The sequence below is a fragment of the Salvia hispanica genome, chromosome 6 (assembly GCF_029641045.1).
Source record: "Salvia hispanica isolate PSC_SH4W2 chromosome 6, Shi_PSC_v1, whole genome shotgun sequence".
Classification (NCBI taxonomy): Eukaryota; Viridiplantae; Streptophyta; class Magnoliopsida; order Lamiales; family Lamiaceae; genus Salvia; species Salvia hispanica.
Genome location: NC_142697.1, coordinates 5,633,596 through 5,656,752, shown reverse-complemented (window position 1 = coordinate 5,656,752; position 23,157 = coordinate 5,633,596). Strand labels below are relative to the sequence as shown.

The following is a 23,157-nucleotide window of genomic DNA, read 5'->3' as shown; positions in this document are numbered from 1 at the left end:
CACCTGAAAAATTTCTACCTTTATTTCTTTTTTCGAGAAAAGGATTCTACATTTTGCGCCAAAATAATTATTCTTTCCAAGACCAATTATTCATATAAATTAAAGTCTTTTGAGAAGGCCTATATACCAAATTCTTTTTTCCAATTATGCAGTCAAATAGTTGGTAAAATATATCTCAACTCCCTTCCCACGACTCTTCACCCATCTTCCCCTTTTATCTGAAAAATCTCCAACCAAAATTAAATCAAATCTTTGAGATATATATATAGATATATTTTCCCAACTATAGTATAAATAGTCCATGTTTCACGTTCTTCCACAACTAAAAATCTGAGAGAGAACCACCAATCTACTGCAGTTTTTCTACCCTTTCACAAAGTTGAGAAGAAATAGTTTGGAGAGAAGAAACCGAGAGTTGAGGGAAAAAAAAGGAGTGAGGCAGCGACGATTGAGAAAGAAAATAGACGATGTTAGGAGCGTGACGGCTCCCGTTCAACCGAACGCAGCGGCGGCGAGGCTGCTGAACGACGTGCTGGAGGAAGGCGGCGCCGACTCTGTGCTGGCAGCAGCGACCACGGCTGCACGGCGGCGCGATCCAGCAATAGCATCAGCGAAACTTGCTTACGAACAGGGATGGTGATTGTTTTAAACTGCGAACTACCCCGATTGGGCAGGAGATCGACGACGCTGGTTGAGAGAGGGATGAAGGGGATAGACGGAGGCGCAGCTGAGCTTGTCAAGCTCACTGCCCGATGAAAAGAACGGTGGCAGCGGCGGTGCCGAGTTTTGAAAGAGATCGGAATCTGTTTTGGAGACTGCGTGAGCAAGAGAGAGATTGAGAGTTCTATTTTGAGGTGATTTCCGAATGGTGGCAGCGACGAGGCGGTGCTGCTCAAGAGTCACGAATGGCAGCAATCGGGCACCGAGCAGCAGGGGCTCATGGCGGAATCACGAGCGTCGGCACATAGTGACAGCACTGGCCATGGCGGCAGCTATCGGCTCGACGGAGAGACTGCGGCGCTGTAAAATCAGAAAGAGGAGATGAAGGTAGAAGCAAGACGGAGAGAGTAGACGACGGAGGAGAGAAACAAGTGAAAGGGGGAGGAAGATTTGAGATTGCAGGCACTAACAAATTGAGAGATGGGAGTTCACGTAAGGAGATGGATTGGAGTACTTGGTATGAGCCAAAATAATTAAATGAAGATTGGGCCGGAGTATACTAAACCAATAGGTGACTTCATGCACGCTTTTCGAGAATGAAACGTAAAGAAGAATTAAGAAGCTAAATGAACGAGGTGGGCTTTCGAACTAAACTTTTACTGTGGGCTTTCTTTTTAAATAAGGGCAATACCCTAAGTATATTTTTATGTGAAAATGAATATTTGTCATGTCGTGTTTTGTTTTATCTATGGAACCTATCTGCTGTGGCTTTTGCCATTTATGGATAATCGAATTCGGGTCTGACTAGGGAGTGAGTCCCTACTCAGGCTAGTGTACACCAATGGGGATCGTGAGCCGTCTTTTGGGTCGGGTGGTCTAGTGACTTGGAATGTGGCCACATTCCTTGTCATCAATGGATCAGATATGGTAGACATCTATGGGAAAATGGTTGATCAACCGACTTTTACGATGAAAATGATTTTAGTGTCTTGGGTATTTTTAAAAGTTAAAACCCCGAGTTCACTCAATGGTGGCATGATAAATACTTTTTATAAAATGTTTTCGGCATGAGTCCACTGAGTGCATCAAGTACTCAGCCCTGCATTTCTTTTTAAAAAAATGTGCAGGTTGAGCTGTGACGAGCGCGGTGGGTGTTGAGCATAAAAGTGAAGAAGATGTTTATCAAATGTTAGGAATATGTTGTGTCTTCATACATGACATTATTCTACTCTCGAATGCTTCCGCTAAATAGTATTTCTTTTCAGTTCAAGTATTGTTGAGATAATATTCATTCTGAGTTGTTGATTGTTGAAGTGATACTCTGATTTTTATTCGAGCTATTTCCTATTATTTCGAGCTATGGTCGAGTTGTGTTGTTTTCCCCTTTCTTCCCCGCTTCTTTAGTCCTCCATTGGTCACGATTCACCGTGTTTTCTATCCTTAGAAAATGCGGGCGTGACACTAATGTCATCTTATTTCAGTAAGCCTTAGAAATATGCGGACTGACATTGCAACCTTTCACGATAGGTAGTCTAAGCCTATCTAGGTTGTGAAATTCTTCTTTTTCTTTTGCAAAGCATTGCATAGATCTGACCGTGTTACCTTAAAGTGGACGACGCCCACAACCGGTCTACTAAGCAAAAGACTTGGACTTTGTTTACTTCTTATGCATTTAAATGTTTGTAAAACATCTTATAAATGCACAAGCAAACACAATGTAATAATAATAGTGATTCTATTCGTCCGGAACTGCTCGAATAATACTGAATCGGGTTAAAAGTGGATTATAGAGTTTTACGTATACAAGTAAGATTCTATTCGAGCGAAACTTGCTCGAAACATGCTTTTCAGTATACCAAACCTAACATGGTGTCACAGTGTCATTTTAAGAGTGTTGTCATTTTAACGCACCCCTATATATATATATTAATATATATAATATATTAAATTAATAGAATATATATACATATTTAAAATATAATTCGGTTACTTGGTTTTTCGATTTATCTTTTCGCCCGAACAGAACTGAATCGAAAAATTTTTGTTCGTAACAATCTGCTCTTTCTTTATCATGTATACTCCTTCTATCCCAAGATAAGCGAGTCATATTCTTTTTTAGATGTCCCATTATAAGTGAGTCATTCCCTCTTTGGTAAAAAATTATCTCTCTTACTTTATTTTCCACCTACTTTATTCTCTCTTCACTCCTGTATTTTTCTCTTTTTCATACTTTGTTTTATCCACTTTAACTATTTAAATATCAATTCATTAAATCATGTGTCCTAAAGAAGTGCTTCACTTATTGAAACTATAAAACACAGACTGTGACTCTATGTGTGTCAACTGGCTAGGTGGGTACCTAGACCTGGTTGTGTCGTTAGGTGTGTGTCTATCTTCCCTGTGTGTAAAGGATCGATCTCACATAGATGGAGAGGACGTGTGCAATTGCAATGACATCTTGGAAGGGTTGGTTTGCTACCAGGCTTTATGGGGTTGAGATTAAAACTAGACGTGAAATGAAATGGAACCTATATCTAAAGTGGGAAACTTGAACTTGCAAACGAAAACATGACCTATGCCTAAACTGACTAGTAGGTGAAAATGAGACATATACCCCTCCTTACCAGTAGGTCGGGGTGGGCTCTAAATGTTGCATGCTAAAAGAAATTAAAGTGCCCGTGTAAACTAGGGTGCGAGTGTGCATGTGAAAAGCTACTAGACGAAACTTACTAAAAATGGCTAGACAAAAGGTAAAAGGAATCAAAGATGCTGGCAATTGTCTGCTAGGTGTGCAGAAAAGCTGAAAAAGTGCAATTACAAAAGCAAAAAGCAACAAAAGCATCAAAAGCAACACAAGTGGTCTCATTCTTTGATTGTGACATTTATTTCTTCCCCGAGCTAAAGTAACAAGATTGACTCGAATTATTTTAAACACGAGAATTACCCGGAAATGTACGGGGCTAGCGTAGCAATAAACAAGTATGAGTATCGTATCCACGAAGACAAATTGTGCAACTCAAGTACCACCAACCGATTTTGACTACTATCTAGAAAATCCGGAAAAGTTGGTTTTGATTTTGAAAAACAATTAAATATAAACAAGACAAAAGCACGCAACAAAAGACGAGTTTCAAGTAAGAGAACGAGGTAGAGTCTTGGATCCAACTACAACGAACACGATGTGAACAAGTCAACAACTTCGATTACCCATTTGAAGTCTTAGGATTACTAGGAAAGCCGCTAGTCTAGACTAAGTCCTCTCTCGAGTGCACTTAACCAGTTGATTAATCATTAATATTGAAGTCTCCTTCTAATACGTCACAATTAACTCCTTAAAACAAAGGGCTCAAGCCCTCACTCTAGAATTCCTTCTCTCGAATACAAATTATCTAGGTGTTGTTCATACTTTTATCAATCCTAATTAGGTATCTCTCAATTACTCAAAACTAGGTCAACAAACGCAATTGGTAGCTAAGCAATTGAATTGAAAAGGCACAAGAACGAAACAAAGAAATAATCACAAGAGCAAAGATAATCAAAAGTCCTTGAATTAATCAAAAGTATTCATTGTAGTCTTCACCCAAAACTCTACAAACGATTTAGCTACTCATATTCAAAGCAAATTCACAAGAGAAATCCATAGAAAGTGAATTGAACATAGGAAAACTAATAGAGATACTCCCAGAGGTAAATTGAATGGGCACATCGTCTTCGTCTTCAAACTTGTTGATGAATCGGACTCTTTGTCGCTTCAATCCGCTCTCAAACGTGGAAACTGCTTCTAGGGCGTGTGGAAAGTATGCTGATGTCGAACCCTAGGTCCTATTTATACCCGGGGTGAAAATTAGAACAAAATCAGCGCTCGAGTAAATCGCCCGGCTGGGCGATTTTTAAGTAACAAAACACCCGGTCGGGCGTTCTTCTTAAAATGTCACGTTGCACAAAACGCCCGACCCGGGCATTTTTCCAAATGAAAACGCCCGGCCACAGTGGGTTCGCCCGGCCTAAGAGGCAGAACGTCCGGCTTCCTTCAATGAAACGCCCGGTCTTGTACACTGAACGCCCGGTCTACGGTTTTTGGTGCTGTTTTCGTCCGTTTCCACCTTCTGTGACTACAAAAACTCGACAAACTCATCAAAACACTAAAGTTAGGGATCATAGATGAAATCCCAAGTAATGTGACATAAAACATTCAATTATGCACTTTCAACCATCCAAAACACTTGCTAAACTACGAGTTTATCAACTCCCCCAAACTTAAACACTTGTTTGTCCTCGAACAAGAAGAAAACAAAGAAAAATAAACTCTTGCAAGTGTGTTGGATTTTCATCGTTGCCTCAGTAAAAGAAAACAAGTCATCATGCATCATTAACTACGCAAACAAGTAGAACCATATCGAACATTGCTTCAAGCTACTAACACGTATTCCACCTTGTCAATTACCCTCACCGGATGTATATAGTGTAATTTTTCAAATATGCTCTTGCGCTCAAAGTGTATGGGTAAAGTATGTAATTCTCAAGTCAATCAAAATGTATAGTTTACCATAGGCTTGCTCGAAGTCTAGACTCTCCTCTGCTATGTTGTGACTATAGATTTAGGATCCGAAAGGTCTTTTCTTAAGGTTGTAATGTAAGGCTTTTTGGTTAGATGAGGAACATTTGGCCAAAGTGACTTATAATCCCAAAATGAAACTACAACTACTCCGCCCATGTGTATTAAAAATCTCAGTGGACTTAGGGTTTGCCTAAACTCTTCTCAACTTCCCAATCCTCAAATTTTTTTCTTTAACAACTCTTATTCAATCTCAACTCAACTTTCTTATCCAATCGAACCCATACTTTCCCTTTTTTTCGAATTTTTGCATGCTTTGCATGTTATTTATTTTTTTTTTCTTTTTTTTTTCTTTTCTATTTCAAAATCTTCTTGCTACAACAATATCCTTTCCCAAAAAAAAAATTCTTTTCCTATGACCCAACAAAGATTCAACCCATTTTTTTGGCTATCAAAGAAAAAGGCTTAAGCTCAAAATTAGCTAGCAAATAATTATGATTCGCAATTTGGTTCAAGGTTAAGATAAGGCTCCAAAGGATTGCCTAACGTCCTCTCCTATCACTATAACCACTTTTTTTTTTTTTTTTTTTTTGAAACACCTTTACGGTGGAGGGTTCGTGGGTCCCTCATCCCTATATTCCATAATCAGATGAGTACACTGCGTGGCCGTGCCCAAAAGTGGCACTCCAAAAGAACAAAAAGAGGAGTAGGATGCGGTCCGGTAGATGAAGTAACGGACCCCATACTATTCCCGAGAAAGCAGAAGACAATCAACATCAGCAAAGCTAAGAGGAGACCTACCTAGGACTATTTACCCTAATATAGGAAATGCCCAACTGTTCCGTGCGAATAGTCGCCTTCAGGAGTCTAGGGATTGAGTTGGGGTCGAGACGGTGGAAGGTTGTCATTTCAGAGCCCATTTTTGCGAGGTAGCATGCCGGTTTGTTGCACTCCTTGTGAATGTGGGAGAACTGGACTCTCCCTTCTCTCGCGAGCATCCTCAAACTTGCCAGGGCGTGCCTCGATGGTGCTGGGCCGGCACTATCCGAGTTTAAAAGAGCAATGGCTTATTTTGAGCATGACTCCACCCAAGTGTATTCCCCCGACTCCCTGGCCAACAAGATTCCCTTACGGATGGCAAGAAACTCGGCCTTAAGGAGAGAGGAGGCTGCGAGAGGGGTTGAGAATGCCGAAACAAGGCTGCCGGAATGGTTTCGCACAATCCCGCCCCCGCTGGCTTGGTCAGTCGACGCGTTGAAAAGCCCATGTGTGTTTAGCTTGAGCCACGGTTGATCCGGGGGATACCATTTGATAGAGACCACGAGGTCGAGCCTATTTCTGTTTGAATGGGGTTGCTTTGGGGCCAGGAAAGGCAATGCGACCCCCTCCAACTGTTTTGGACCAATGACACGAATTTCCATAAGCTTCCTAACGTGCATATGTACTTGCCACACCACATTGTAGGCTCTGAACTTTAGCTCGTTGTGGCGACATTTGTTTCGCTCCGACCACAAAAACCATAAGATAAGGCAGGGGAACAGACGGTAAAGGTGAAGTTTCGAATGTTGTTGTATTCTTTTCGCCCACTTTTCCATTCTCTCCGAGATAGAGTCTTGAAAAAGAAGGGGCTCCCCAAGTCCACCAAACCAGGAATCAAACTCGTTCCAGATACTTGACGCTCCAATCCCTTGAATGAACAAGTGTTGCAAGGATTCGGTGTTAGGGCTATCCGGGCAGCAATGGCATTTAGAAGCTAGGCTGATCTTGCGCCATTGGAGCTTCGCATCAACTGGGATTCTGTTTGAGAAAAGTCTCCCAAACAAAAATGGATATGGATGCGGTGAGTCCTTTGTTCCAAACGTCATCAAGAGCCAGGATGATTGGCCGGTGGGATCTGCAGGTGTCCCATGCCGAAGCTAGGGAGAAGTTGCCATGACGGGAAAGGCACCAACGTGGGATATCCTGCTGGCCCTGTAGGATTGGGATGTTTTGAATGTCTTCAATCAGCTGGGCCGGGAGACCAGCTTGCATCTGTACAAGTTGGAGCTTAGCAGAGCTCCACCTATCATCATCCCAGAAATCTGAGACCCGTGCCAAGGGATCGCCTCTGTCATCCAGACTCTGTTCCTACAAGGTGGTATTCCCGAGCCATATATCATCCCAGAACAGGACGTTACCCTCCCCGATGACCTAACGAATGTGAGGATGGGCCTGGATCCATGCTCTAGAGAGTCTTCACCATATTGGGCTTGCCAGCCCCGAGACCGCCGTGGAAAGCGGTGAGGCTTTGCTGCAATATTTGCTGAACATATGTCTTGCCCACATTGAGTTTTGTTCCCGGAATCACTATAACCACTTTGCAGATTCAGACAGACCGCGAGCAAGTTCTAGAAACATATAACATAGTTGATGAAAAATCACACATATTTTATTTATTTATTTATTTATTTTTAATCAAAATAGGAGATGGTCTCAATCCTCACAAGGTAACTTTTGGCAATAGACAAGGCAACGAGCAATTCACTTTAGGCAAATCAAAAATAGGAAACACAAGTCACTTAGCTAAATCAACAAGTTTTCGCAAACATATTAACCATAATCATCATCGGCAACTCATCCAACAAACATGCTTAGTTCATCTTGCCAACTCACCCATTTCCCATTTCCCATTTCAATTTCACCCAAGAAAAGACTCGACCAACAAAAACACACCAACAAAAGCTAGACACCAAAAAGAAGAAAATCAAATAAAAGCAATTAAACTTTCCTACTATCACCACATAAGTTGCCATCATATCAAATTAGGGTACATGCCAGAATCACTCAAGTCACCACAAATTACATCACGGGGAACACGAATTAGGGAGTGGGGAAAGAGAAAAAGGCCCAATTCCACTAGACACCCCACCCCCCGAACTTATTCCAAGCCAAGGCAAGGATAAGTTTGAAAGAATGTGGAATTGGGGCGGACCTCTACTGATTCGGCGGTGATGAGGCGTCCAGGCGGCCATGAAATCCTGCTGCTGCTGCTCAAAAGTGGCCCATCTTTCATCGTACTGGGCGTAGAAGATCCCAAACTGGGCATTGATGTTCACCCACTGCTCGTTGCTCTGTTGGTGCCACTGAGCCCATTGAGCGTCATTGTTCCCTTGCAGCTGCTACACAGTCAGCTCCACGCTGTCCACCCTATTGTTGATGGCATCAACTTCTTCCTCAATCCTCACCCCACGGTTCCTCCTTCGTGAGGTGCTTGGCTCGGCCCCATCTCCTCATCTTTGTTGGGTCGGTGCTTCGTCATGCTCCTCGTCCTCTTCTTCCTCATCTCCATCTGTTGCTTCATCACCGCTTGGCCCCGGGCTCGCCACGTATCAGGGTGGATTCATTTGGTGGTGGGCTAGACTGTTCATCAACCAGTTCTCCCGTTGCTCTGGTCCGTGGACATGAGTGATGTCGGAGTTGGGGAGTGGGAAGTGATCGCCGGCCTTTTGCTTTAAGTAGATCTGGCCATGTTTGTCCGAGGCGATCACAGCCGTTCTCTTTAAGAACGTGATGTCCAGCACCGGACTCGGTGACTCTCCAACGTCTGCTATCATGCCATTCAGTGGCACCTCGAGATGGAGGGCAATGGCGGCCACCACCGCACCAACACACAGCGTCCCGTTCTTCTTCTTCACGGCCCGTTCTAGATGTTTAATCATAAAGTGGCCCAGGTTCAGAGCTGGTTGTCTATACAGGATCTGCCACAAAAAGAAACAGCTCGTCTCTAGTGATGCTCCCATGCTCCACTCGGGCGAAGGGGAAACAGACGCATGCCTTCTGGAGGATGCGTAAGACAGGGTTACGGATGGAAGAGCTCTTTGCCCTGTTGGCAGAAAACATCCTTTCGCCCGTGATCTCCTGCCAGAACCTGTCTGTACTGTGGCTGAACTCACAGGGCATCTTGGACACCTCCCCCGTAATTCCAAATATCTCATTAAACAGTGCTAACGGCATATTGTGTACGGTATTCCGCAGCTGAAACGTGATGGACTCGATTGCGTGCCGAGTCTTGTTCACCGTCAGCATCGAAAGGAACTCCAGGGTGAGCCGATGGTATGATGGACGGCCCTGTACAAGGAACAAGCCCGAAAGCTGTCCGACCTCACACAACTCCATAAAGGATTGCTCGATCCCGAGCTGGTGGAGTGTAAAGAGGCATGGGAGCCTAGCTACTTGGTAAGGCAGCTTGGCGAGGGCTTTCCACGTCTTCTTCTGGTCGGAGGTGAGGTTGACACCAGTGGGCCTTTTTTTTTTTTTTCTAGCAACTGAATTTGCTTTTTATAATGTAAAATCGTAAACATACAAATTGTCGATGACAGAAAAGAACCTAATAAGAAGCATGCTCGCTCCTAAAAGAGACGATGACTGAAGTACAATCGTTGACATGTATGTGCCATCGAGATCAGAAACAAAAAAAGGGCTTCTTCAAATCAAAATGAAAGCTTAGACTAAATCTCACTGCTGAAGACGCTTCATGATTATGAGACTCATATCCATGTAGCGTTGAGCGCAGTTGGTGAGGCAATTAGCTTCGCTGGAACTGAACTTGCTTCCGGGAGAGCCAGTGATGCATTTGTCCCAGCAAGCAGATATAAGCTTTGAGATCATTTCACTAATCATGGCCTTCTATTTTTCTTGGGCTAGAAGGTTCTGCAGCTCTGAGGAGTTCATTGACGAAGGATCCATCGAAGATTTGCTGTGGTAGAAGGTGTTAATCTGACACCAGTGGGACTGGGAGCCATTATGATGCAAGTGGTACCTAGAAATTGGAAGTATTAGATCCGTTCCCCAATAAACCACATATGTACCCACAAGCTACCCAACGCCCCCAAACTTTAATCAAACCAACGTCTTGCACATATTTCACTACATTAGGAAGATAGACTCGATTCATATATGTTTCTCAAAGCAAGTCATGTAAATCGTGCAAACAACCGAGCAATTAGGACGATAGACTCAAGTCCTAACATTACAAAACCAAAATCAAGACAAGCATTCACCCCCTATTATACATCATGCTCAACAATTCCACAAGTAATCATAGTTGGGAGATATACTCAATCCCTTTATAACTTCAATCCATGTGAAATAACCAAATTCATGCTCAAGACACAACCAATTACACCAGAATAACATTCACACTAGCAATTCACCACCAAAAATCATCACAATACAAGGCATGCTAGAATTCAAGACATAATACCACAAGCCCATGAGATAAATCAACCAATTTCAAGCTCAAAGCAACCGTTCACACCAAATCCTATTTGAACTAGCAATTTAGCACTAAATTCCTCACATATTCGAAAATTAACTTAGCCCAAGTAACAAACCAGCAATACCCATCACAATACCAAGTGAAATCAAGAGGAAAAGAAGGAAATTCATACCTTTGTAGCTTAGGAGGTGAAAATTCAAAATTTCCAAGTTTGTTCCTTGTTCTTGAGCAAAATCACCAATTGCTTGGTTTAAATCTTGAATTGGAAGGGTAGGATGGGTGGGGTGTGTGCTAGAGTGAAGATTGTGGTAGGAATTTGAGAGGGGACGGAGTTTATTTCGAAAAAAACGAGAGAGAGGCGAGAATCTAGGGTTAGGAAAACATACCTGGCGCGCCGGTTTTATACGCAAGATAAACGCCCGACCGGCGACGAGCTCGGGCGTTTGGAACCCAATCCGGGCGTTCTCACTGTAGCCGGGCATTTTTAGTTCTCGAAACACCCGGCCGGGCGTTTTTGTTCTGCCACCCAGGCATTTCCATTTTCTGCGTTTTTTTTTTCTTTTAAAATCTGCAACAGAAACTCAAAACACACAACGTTAAAATCACCAAAAACCCAGCTCAAACAAATGTAGGGAAAGAAAATATGCACTAAACATGTAAACATTCACACACCAAAAAGATAAGCCGAAACACACACAAAAGCAATAAATGTACCTACTAGGGGTTGCCTCACCTGTAGCGCAACTTTTTACCGTCGTATGCTCGACACTCTTCAATCTCCACCTACTCAATCAATCCAACAACAAAGACTTCGCCTTGTTGCTCCCTAGTATAGAACTTCTTCAAGTTATGACCATTGGCCTTGAAAGTGGTGCCATCGGGTCCAAAGAGCTCCATCGTTCTATTGCTCATGACTTCCTTAATAGTGAAGGGGCCGGACCACTTAGATTTCAGCTTGCCCGGGAAGAACCTCAACTTGTGGTTGAAGAGTAGAACAGCGTCTCCCGGGTAGAACTCACGCCTCTCGATCATCTTTTCGTGGTGAGCTTTCATCCTCGCCTTGTAGATGGAGGAATCAGCATATGCTTCATTCCTAAACTCATCAAGTAGATTGAGGTGAAGCATCCTCTCCTTGCCGGCCTTAGTGAAGTCCATGTTCAATTGCCTCACCGCCCAATACGATGAGTGCTCCATTTCAACTGGGAGGTGGCACGACTTCCCAAACACCAATTGGTAAGGTGACATTCCGATGGGGGTCTTGTAGGCCATCCTATACGCCCACAAAGCATCATCAAGCTTGAGCGCCCAATCCTTCCGGTTCGCCTTGATATTCTTTTGAAGAACTTGCTTGATCTCTCTGTTGGCCAACTCAGTTTAGCCATTGGCTTGAGGGTAATACGGAGTTGTCACCCGATGCTTTACTCCATATCTTGCTAACACCGCCTCTAACCACTTATTGCGAAAGTGGGAGCCTCCATCACTAAGGATAGCCTTTGGTGCGCCAAAACGAGTGAAAATGTTCTTTTGAACGAACTTTGTCACCACCTTCGAATCGTTGGTTGAGGTATGAATGGCCACCACCCACCTTGATACATAGTCCACGGCTAAGAGAATGTATTGGAACCCATTAGATAGAGGGAAGGGCCCCATGAAGTCGATGCCCCACACATCAAATAGCTCGACTTCCACGATCGTCGTCATCGGCATCTCCTTCTTCTTAGAAATGCCCCCCATTCGCTGACATTCATCACAATTCTTCACATACTCTTGACAATCCTTGGTGATACTTGGCCAAAATAAGCCACTTTGTAGTACTTTCATGGCAGTCCGGTTAGCTCCAAAGTATCCCCCGCTAGGTGCGGCGTGGCAATGCATAATAACGGACTCCCACTCCTCTTGAGGGACACATCTTCTAATCACCATGTTGGCACACCTCCTAAACAAGCACGGGTCATCCCAAAAGTAGGACTTCACGTCATTGAAAAATTTCTTCTTTTGATAATCTTCAAGTCCTTCGTGAACCAACTTAGCAACGAGGCAGTTGACAATGTTGGCATACCATGCCACTTTCCCCTTAGCCACAAAGAAAAAGTGCTCGTCCGGAAACTCTTCGTTGATGGCTAACTTCAACTTCTCCTCTTCATTCATATGCTCCATCCTTGACAAGTGGTCTGCCACCACATTTTCACATCCTCTTCGGTCTCGGATCTCCAAGTCAAACTCCTGTAGGAGCAAGATCCACCTAATAAGCCTTGGCTTCGCGTCCTGCTTTGCAAAGAGGTGCCAGATTGCGGCATGATCAGTGAAAACGATAGTCTTTGCCCCAATGAGATAGGGGCGGAACTTATCAAAGGAGTAGACCACTGCTAGCATCTCCTTCTCGGTGGTGGTGTAATTGACTTGGGCAGGGTCCAAAGTTCAACTTGCATAGTAGATCACCCGGAATATCTTATCCCTCTTCTGTCCCAAAGCCGAGCATACCGCCACGTCGCTCGCATCGCACATGATCTCGATAAGTTGAGACCAATCCAGCGAGATAAGAATAGGAGCGCCACCAATGCCTCCTTCAGCTTCTTAAAAGCCTGCAAAAAATCAGGGGAAAAGTTAAATTTCACATCCTTAGCTAACAAATTGCAAAGAGGTTTAGCAATTCTCGAGAATTCCCTGATAAATCTCCTATAGAAGTCGGCATGCCCCAAGAAGCTTCTGACTGCCTTCTCATTTGTGGGTGGAGGCAGTTGCTCAATAGCAACAATTTTGGCTCTATCGACCTCCAAGCCACCTGCAGAAATTTTGTGCCCGAGCACAATGCCATCCCTAACCATAAAATGACACTTCTCCCAATTGAGCACGAGGTTAGTCTCCTCACATCGCTGCAACACCTGAGATAAATTGTCAAGGCAGTTATCAAACGAATCACCAAATACAGAAAAGTCATCCATAAACACTTCCATAATATTTTTAAGTCATGGAATATGGACATCATGCATCTTTGAAACGTGGCGGGAGCATTACACAACCCAAAAGACATTCTCCTATAGGCATAGACACCATAAGGGCAGATAAAGGCTGACTTATGTTGGTCTTCGGGTGCTATATGGATTTGGTTATACCCCGAGTACCCATCTAGAAAACAATAGAATTCATGCCCAGCCAACCTATCTAACATTTGGTCAATAAAGGGGAGTGGGAAATGGTCCTTTCTAGTTGCGGCATTTAAGGCACAGTAGTCAATACACACTCTCCACCCAGTGACCGTCCTAGTGGCTATCAACTCATCGTTCTCCCTCTTCACTACAGTAGTACCCCCTTTCTTTGCTACCACTTGGGTGGGGCTCACCCACTCACTATCAGAAATGGCATATATGATGCCGGCATCTAACAAATTTATCACCTTCTTCTTTACCACATTTTGCATAATAGGATTAAGTCGCCTTTGGTTTTGGGCCATAGGCTTATGGTCATCCTCTAAATGGATCATATGCATACACAGTGATGGGCTTATTCCCTTCAAATCCGAGATTGACCACCCTATTGCTCCCTTGAATTTCCTAAGGATTCTCAACAGTTTATCCAATTCAGAAGCAGAGAGAGATGATGATACAATTACCGGCAGGGTGTCATCTTCTCCTAGGAATGCGTACTGCAAATGTGATGGAAGAGGCTTCAGCTCCACTTTCTTGCTCTTTTCCTCATCCTTGCCGCCTTCTTCTTCATTCCTAAGAGGTAGGAACTGTTGACGGTGTGATCTTGGGATCCTTCCCTGAATCCAGAGCACCTACAAAGTCAATTAACTCATGATTAGCGTCCATAATATCAATAAGATGGGAAAAATGAATAGAGTTAACGATACACCCCTCTAATTGATCTTCTGGTGAGTTGGTGTAGGCCATCTTTCTGACACAATCATCCACTATAGTCACTACATTGCAATACTGCAGGCTTCCTCCTGGTTCCACATCGTGCCTCTTCAAGGCTTCATAGATGGAGAAAGTCACACTCTCGCCATTGAAGCGGAAAGTAAGCTCTCCATTGTCAACATCGATCAAGGCATTCCCTGTGGCTAGGAAAGGTCTTCCTAAAATGAGAGACACCTTCTTGTCTTCCTCCATGTCCAATATCACAAACTCAGCTGGGAAGAAGAACTCATTCACTCTCACCAATATGTCCTCCACAACACCCACTGGGCGGGACACCGATCTGTCAGCCATCTGCAACGTGATGGATATGGGTTTCATCTGGCCAATATTCATCTTGTTATAGAAGGACAAGGGCATGAGGTTAATGCTCGCCCCAAGGTCGCATAAGGCATTCTCCACAAAGTAGTCTCCAATAGTGCACTCAATAGTAAAGCTTCCCGAATCCTCCATCTTGGCTGGGAGCTTCCTTTGCAGGATCGCACTACAGTTTTCCGTCAAGTTGACGGTCTCATGATGCTCCCACTTCTTCTTTTTGGTGACAGCTTCCTTGAGAAACTTGACATATCCGGGCATCTGCTGCAGTGCTTCAATCAGCGAAATGTTAATCTGCACCTTCTTGAAGATGTCCCAAAATTTGGCGAACTGATCATTCTTCTTCTTCCTTTGCAGCACTTGGGGGAATGGCACTCTAACCTCTGTTGGCTTGACTAGTGTGTTCACCTCAGGGTGAACTGCAGGATATGATGTCTCAAGTTCCTCCTCTTCTACTTCAGTCGCTACTTCCTTCTCTGGCTCAGCTACAGGCTTTGATGGAGTCTCTGGCATGGAAGGACCCTCATAACTCGTCCCACTCCTCAAGTGAATCGCCTTGCAATCCTTGGGATTTATCGTTGGCTGCCCTAGGAATTGCCCTGGCTTATGATGGCCGCTCACAGACTGAGCGATCTGACTCATCTGCACCTCTAAGTTCTTCATATGTGTCGCCATGCTGTGCACATCATTCTCTACCTTCTCGAGCCTCTTGTTTGAATGCTCCATATTCTTCTGAGACTGGGTCATGAAGGCATTCAGTATGTCCTCTGAACTCCTCTTTTGCGGCTCATTTATCATTCCTTGAAACACTGTAAACCCCGGAGTGGTTGCAAGGCATTGTTGGGGTTCCCATAGGAGAGATTGGGATGTGGCTTATTCCCAAAGTGGTTGAAACCTCCACCCCCTTGATTGGGGCGGAAGTTGTTAAAGTATTTGTTATCCCCTTGTTGTATGTAGTTGGCATCTTCTATACCTTCTAGGTTATCTTGCACCGATGATCCCACTCCCATAAGATCCAGCTTCTTGTGGATGAGCTCCAATTGATTCGTCAAGCTGCTGTCGGGACTGACTTCTGAGGCAGAAGCTATTCTGTGCACCTTGCTCCTCTCATTAGTCCAAGTTCCATCATTCGAGGCAACTCTCTTGATCACCTCCATTGCTGCCGCCTCATCGATCTTTATTAGTGATCCCCCAGCGCTCCAGTTAAGCTCGCTCTTTGCATCAGGCAAACACCCCTTGTAGAATGTGAGGACTTGATGGGTTGGATTTAAACCATGATTAGGACACCGCTTCAAAAGGCTCTTGAACCTTTCCCAAGCTCATCTGATACTCTCTTTAGGAGTCATCTCAAATGCTAGAATCGCTGATTGCCTATTCAAAGCTTCACTCGGAGGGTAGTATTTTGCTAAGAATTTGGCCACCAATGCATCCCACGTACGGATGGAGTTGGGCTCCAGACTGTCCAGCCAATCCCGGGCATCATCTTCTAGAGAGAAAGGAAATGCCCTTAATCTGATCAGTTCATCTGGACTCCATTGATTTTCGTCGTGTTGCAAATCTGGATGAACTTGGTGATATGTTTGTTAGGATTCTCCGTGGATCAGCCTCTAAACACATTGTTCTCTACCATCTGGAGAAGCCCCCTCCTGAGCTCAAAGTTGTTAGCATCCAAGTTGTTGCTAACAATTGCTAGATTTGACACCCCATTATAGGCAAACAAATTCTGCACTGGTATCCCATTCTGCCCTTGATCTAAACGCCTCTGCAATGCTGCAAGTTGCTCTTGAAATTGAGCATTCGTTAGAGGAGGTGTGTGTTTATCTTCCCTGTGTAAAGGATCGATCTCACCTAGATGGAGAGGACGTGTGCAATTGCAATGACATCTTGGAAGGGTTGGTTTGCTACCAGGCTTTATGGGGTTGAGATTAAAACTAGGCGTGAAATGAAATGGAACCTATATCTAAAGTGGGAAACTTGAACTTGCAAACGAAAACATGACCTATGCCTAAACTGACTAGTAGGTGAAAATGAGACATATACCCCTCCTGGCCAGTAGGTCGGGGTGGGCTCTAAATGTTGCATGCTAAAAGAAATTAAAGTGCACGTGTAAACTAGGGTGCGAATGTGCATGTGAAAAGCTACTAGACGAAACTTACTAAAAATGGCTAGACAAAAGGTAAAAGGAATCAAAGATGCTGGTAATTGTCTGCTAGGTGTGCAGAAAAGCTGAAAAAGTGCAATTACAAAAGCAAAAAGCAACAAAGCAACACAAGTGGTCTCATTCTTTGATTGTGACATTTTCTTCTTCACCGAGCTAAAGTAACAAGATTGACTCGAATTATTTTAAACACGAGAATTACCCGCAAGTGTACGGGGCTAGCGTAGCAATAAACAAGTACGAGTATCGTATCCACGAAGACAAATTGTGCAACTCAAGTACCACCAACCGATTTTGACTACTATCTAGAAAATCCGAAAAAGTTGGTTTTGATTTTGAAAAACAATTAAATATAAACAAGACAAAAGCACGCAACAAAAGACGAGTTTCAAGTAAGAGAACGAGGTAGAGTCTTGGATCCAACTACAACGAACACGATGTGAACAACTCAACAACTTCGATTACCCATTTGAAGTCTCTAGGATTACTAGGAAAGACGCTAGTCTAGACTAAGCCTTCTCTCGAGTGCACTTAACCAGTTGATTAATCACTAATATTGAAGTCTCCTTCTAATACGTCACAATTAACTCCTTAAAACAAAGGGCTCAAGCCCTCACTCTAGAATTTCTTCTCTCGAATGCAAATTATCTAGGTGTTGTTCATTCTTTTATCAATTCTAATTAGGTATCTCTCGATTACTCAAAACTAGGTCAACAAACGCAATTGGTAGCTAAGCAATTGAATTGAAAAGGCATAAGAACGAAACAAAGAAATCACAAGAGCAAAGGTAATCAAAAGTCCTTGAATTAATCAAAAGTATTCATTGTAGTCTTCACCCAAAACTCTACAAATGATTTAGCTACTCATAGAGATACTCCCAGAGGTGAATTGAATGGGCAAATCGTCTTTGTCTTCAAACTTGTTGATCAGACTCTTTGTCACTTCAATCTGCTCTCGAACGTGGAAACTGCTTCTAGGGCGTGTGGAAAGTATGCTGATGTCGAACCCTAGGTCCTATTTATACCCGGGGCGAAAATTAGAACAAAATCAGCTCTCGAGTAAATCGCCCAGCCGGGCGATTTTTAAGTAACAAAATACCCGATCTGGCGTTCTTCTTAAAATGTCACGTTGCACAAAACACCCGACCAGGGCGTTTTTCCATAAGAAAACGCCCGTCCACAGTGGGTTCGCCCGGCTTGAGAGGCAGAACGCCCGGCTTCCTTCAATGAAACGCCCGGTCTTGTACACTGAGCGCCCGGTCTACGGTTTTTGGTGCTGTTTTCGTCTGTTTCCACCTTCTGTGACTACAAAAACTCGACAAACTCATAAAAACACTAAAGTAAGGGATTATAGATGAAAACTCAAGTAATGTGACATAAAACATTCAATTATGCACTATCAACCATCCAAAACACTTGCTAAACTACGAGTTTATCAACTCCCCCAAACTTAAACACTTGTTTGGCTCATCGGAAACTGAAACTGGAAGAACTTCTGAAGCTATGGCGGCTGGAATGAATCAATAATGATGACTCCCTGCCGGCAGGTGGCCGAAAGCTTCAAGTCAAGCTGTTGGATTTAGAGAATAGAACTAAGAGCTAATGGAGCTATTCCCCCTAAAGTTTTATCTCTTTTCTTTATGTTCAGCTCCTATTTATAGGGTGGCTTGCCCTAATTTCTAGGGCTGCCTCTTCATGCGAAATGACACTTTTGCCCCTCTATAGATAGTTCATTGTTTCAAGCAAGTCCTTCCTTCTCGTGTCCAACTCCATGGCATTCATCTTGGCCAGTTTGCACATTTTCTGCTCATACTGACCAGTTTGCACACTTTTTGTCGTTTTTCACTCGAATTCCTTCTGACATGTTTCCTCCTGACTTGTGCCTTATCATGCACACTTCAGCAACTAATTTGCGCATATTATCAATTTAAAAACGGTATACTAACCAATAACCAATGCATAAAACTAGACTCATCACTTATCTTGGAACGAATGGAGTATTTACTTAGATTATTCTACTTTAGTAAAACTTTGTGCTTAATTGTAGAATTTAGTTTTTTTTATTGGTTGAAAACTGAATACAAGTATCTAAAATTAAAGTCAAAATAAGATTTGCCGTTTGTTTGTATTTAGTCTCTGATTTTAAAATAACAAATTTTGAAATAACAAAAATTTTAATGCACAATTTGTAAATAAGAGAAAAAGAGAGAGTAGAAAATTAGTCAAATTTGAGAGATTGGTCAAATTGAAAGTAAAATAAAAATCCTAAGCTAAAATTGTACTCCCTCCTTCCTATAATAGATGTCATACTTCCATTTTTTGTTTGTCCCACAAAAGATGTCACATTTTTCTTTTGGAAAAAGTTTTCTCTCATATCAAATACTCCCTCTGTCCCATTAAAAATGAAACGTTTTCTTTTTTTGGTTGTCCCATTAAAAATGAAACGTTTCCTAAAAATGGAAATAACTCTATCTCTACTTTTTCATCTCTCTTACTTTACTCTCTCTTCATTAACTCACAAAACAACACTACATAAAATCTCGTACCGATTCCCAAATGTTGCATTTTAAGTGGGACGGATGGAGTATAAAATTATATTTTCTCTCACCACTTAACACACAAAATAACATCTTCTAAAATCTCGTGTCTCTCCCTAGTGTGATATCTACTATGGGACGGAAGGAGTACTACGTATTATAATTTTGAGAGATTGGTCAAATTGAAAGATTGTTATTTTTAAAAGACGGAGAAGATATAAATTATAAACCTACCATTGACCGTTTTAAATTCGACGTTTTCTTTATCGGACTAAGACCATCTCCAACAGTACTGCAAAACTTAAAATGCAGTAGAATAATATCTCCAATAGTACTGCAAAACAAATCACATTATAAATTTTTTTTAAAAAAATACCTATCTTTATGTTTGCACTAAAATTATACCAAAAACTTTTCAAATTTTGATTTGTTATATTCTAAGTCCAAATCTTTTTATTTTATGAAAATAGGAAAAGAGAAGGAAGGAAAAGAAGAGAAATAAAAATACAAAGATAGAAAACTTACCGGCGTTCCAGCGGCTGGTTGAATAAAATGGAGTGTGAAAATAACCTAATTTATTCTATTACTATTTGATTGGTAATTAGTTAGTGGGCTGGCCCATATTAGTATAACACACATATTATTGATTAGTTAAAGATAACACACGTTTTTTTTCTAATTAAGTACTCCCTCTGTCCCAAGGTATTAGACCAACTTTTCTTTTTGGGATGTCCCAACATATTAGACTCATTTCCTCTTTTAGCAAAAAGCATCTATCTTATTTTATTCTCCACCTACTTTTTTCTCTCTTCTCTCCCCTATTTTTTCTCTCTCTCATACTTTAATCTCTCCACTTTAACTATTTAAATATCAATTCCTTAAATCATGTGCCCAAAAGAAGTGAGTCTAATACTCCGGGACGGATGGAGTAGTAATTAACAAATATATATTAATTAGTTATGCCTATTAATATTGATTAGTTATGCTTTAGTAAATTACTACATAATTTGATAGCTTTTAAATTTTAATATTAAGAATTGTTTTATTCTAGTTTAAAAATTAACAAAAAAATCTTTAATTTTAAACTAATATTATGACTGATGCCTAATATCAAACTAAAGAGAAAAGATCTACTGCACACCTTATTTAAGCGTTTGTGAACGACTAGTATTCCATGTAGGATTCACTCCCCGATTTTTTAGCAATTTCTGTTTAAATGTTTTCTTTCCTTTTTTTTTCTGTCGTTCAATTTATTCTTTTTCTAAAGTATATATCCGGCAACTCTATTCACGTTACAAAAATATGTGTTGTGTCCTCCATTCTCTCTTTTGATTTCACTATATCTATCTATGGAATTTGATTGCTTGCATTCCAAATTCCAATTGAAATTTTAAATTTACAAAAATTGAGTTTAATTACCATATTTGATACTTGAAAGTAGCATTCAATTTTTCATCAACAGATGCACATAAATTTCTAGAATTCCTCTCATATTCTTGCACCTCTGCTTCTCCCAAATTCAATGATCTTAAAATTGCTTCTCCCGAATCCGGAGCTGAGAAGATTGAGCTTACCATCGAGCAAGACGGGGAAATTATCAAGTCTGAAGTGGAGGGGAAGATCCCCTCATGTGCCCTATAATCGAAGTTGGGCAACTGAAACCGTATGTGCTGCTGCCGCCATGAGGCTTTGAAACGCATCACCGGAGGGTTTTGATTGCGAGTCGATTTTTGGAGAGTGCTGAGAAATTCCAGTAGAAATCATGCAGATTCCGGGTGGGCATGCACTGTTGCTGGATGAATGTGAGTTTACACTTCTGTTGGCAACGACAGAGGGTTGTTTGGTGGGAAACGCCGACAGAGGGTGCAAAGCTATTAATACCGGTGAAATACCATGGGTATGAGTGGGTGGTTAGTGAGAGTCGTGATATATTAGTGCTATGTGTAGGTGTTTACTGCGAGAAGAAAAAAATGTGATACTCCCTCCGTCCCCCATTAGGAGTCACACTTTGACCGGGCACGGGTTTTAAGAAATGTAAAGAAAAGTTGGTTGAAAAAGTTAGTGGAATGTGAGACCCATTTTTTTATATTGGTTTTATAATAAAATATGAGTGAATTGAGTTAGTGGAATGTGGGACCTACTTACTATTTATGGTAAAAATGAAGTGTGACTCTTAATTGGGGACGGACCAAAATGGAAAAGTGTGACTCTTAATCGGGGACGGAGGGAGTATTTGACAATTTAGAACTAAGTCAGAATTGATTAGAGAAAATAAACAGAATTATTTTTAAAATATAAAAGGAATATGGTTGATTGGTGATTCGCGTGTATGTCGCCTACAACTCGCGCAAAATCAGTCGCCCAGCAGAACAAAACTCCCTAATTTATATATTGGGTATCTTTATATGAATTTTAATTTTGAATTGTAGTTATTTTATGAGTACCTTATGATAATTTTTGTGGTATTTTATTGTATTTAAATTTTCTAAATCATATAATTATTTTATTTAATAAATAGTAGATTTCATATATAATTATTTAATTAATAAAATTTTATCATATTTTATTTAATTTGATTTTAAGTTATTGACAAATATCATGGGGTTAGTGTGTAATTTTGATAAAATATATAGGTATGATTGAAAAGTATAAAATATAAGTGAGAGGGAAATATTTTTTTGGTTTGAGTTTAGTGGTTGGAGTAAAATTAATATTTAGTGTGAAATTTACACTAAAATAGGTTTAAGTATAGTGTAATGATTAGAGATGCTCCAATATAGTAATATCAGCTCCCTATACACTCGTATCCGTGCCTAAGCACAATTATAGTATGACTTGATCACATGAGGAATGGATCTCCTGCTATGGAGGAAACAGGGTTTAGGGGCTGTTGTGCCTTTAAAACGGCGACGTTTGAATTCAATTAATGCAGTATTTTGCTTTTATATTAAGCTTAGAAATACACTTGGTAGAATCAAGTAGCACAAGATATGATTTATTTGATTAATATATCACTATTCTATTCTACCGCCCACAGCCGCGGATGAAATCAATAGTATTATTTAATAATTTCTGGGAAAATAATAATAATAATAATAATAATAAATTAATAATATCTTGTTGAATATTAATGTTAAGTTATAAAGATTTTATTATTTAAAATTATTTGATTAGTAGTATAAATAAATGTAATATCAATAGATTATTATTTATATCATAATTAGAGCTTATTCATTGCAATAAGGAATTATTGAATTCAATTCTAATTTTTTTTACTAAATATTTATCAGATTTGAAAACTCATAATCTATCTATACATATATAAAATGCGAGTTTTGGCTTTACATTGAAATTTTTGTAAGTTATGAGTATAAATTTTAATATTTATAAAATATGCCCTAATTAATATAGAAAATGAAAGGTTATTATATTTAGGCTATTCATAATGATATTTATGTACATTTAATATTATGATTAATTTGTTGACACTATATATTCATTAATGGTAATATTTAATTTTATTTAATCATTATGAACATTCAATTTTTACATTTTCTTTTGATAAATACGTTCAAGGTTCAATTTTTACATAATTGTAAATGTTTCAACTTTCAAGCATAAAATTATTATCATTGTAAACGTTTCGAACTTTAAAAAAGTTAATGCAATGAACGATTCTTAATGTGATCAAATTAATTCAAAATAAAGGCAATTAGCCGTTAGTCACAATTTAGTTCTATTTGGAGAATATGAAAACTT

At 40.9% G+C, this 23,157-nt stretch overlaps 1 long non-coding RNA gene and 1 pseudogene across 1 annotated transcript; one reads left to right on the top strand and one right to left on the bottom strand.

Moving 5' to 3' along the window:
• The first annotated feature begins 376 nt into the window (after positions 1–376).
• LOC125203279 (uncharacterized) lies at positions 377–1,987 on the top strand. Its single transcript, XR_007173328.2, has 2 exons — positions 377–1,295; positions 1,788–1,987. It is a non-coding gene; the product is annotated as an uncharacterized LOC125203279 (long non-coding RNA).
• Positions 1,988–9,524: 7,537 nt separating this feature from the next.
• Positions 9,525–9,961, bottom strand: LOC125203278 (mitochondrial import inner membrane translocase subunit TIM8 pseudogene; annotated as a pseudogene).
• Positions 9,962–23,157: the final 13,196 nt, after the last annotated feature.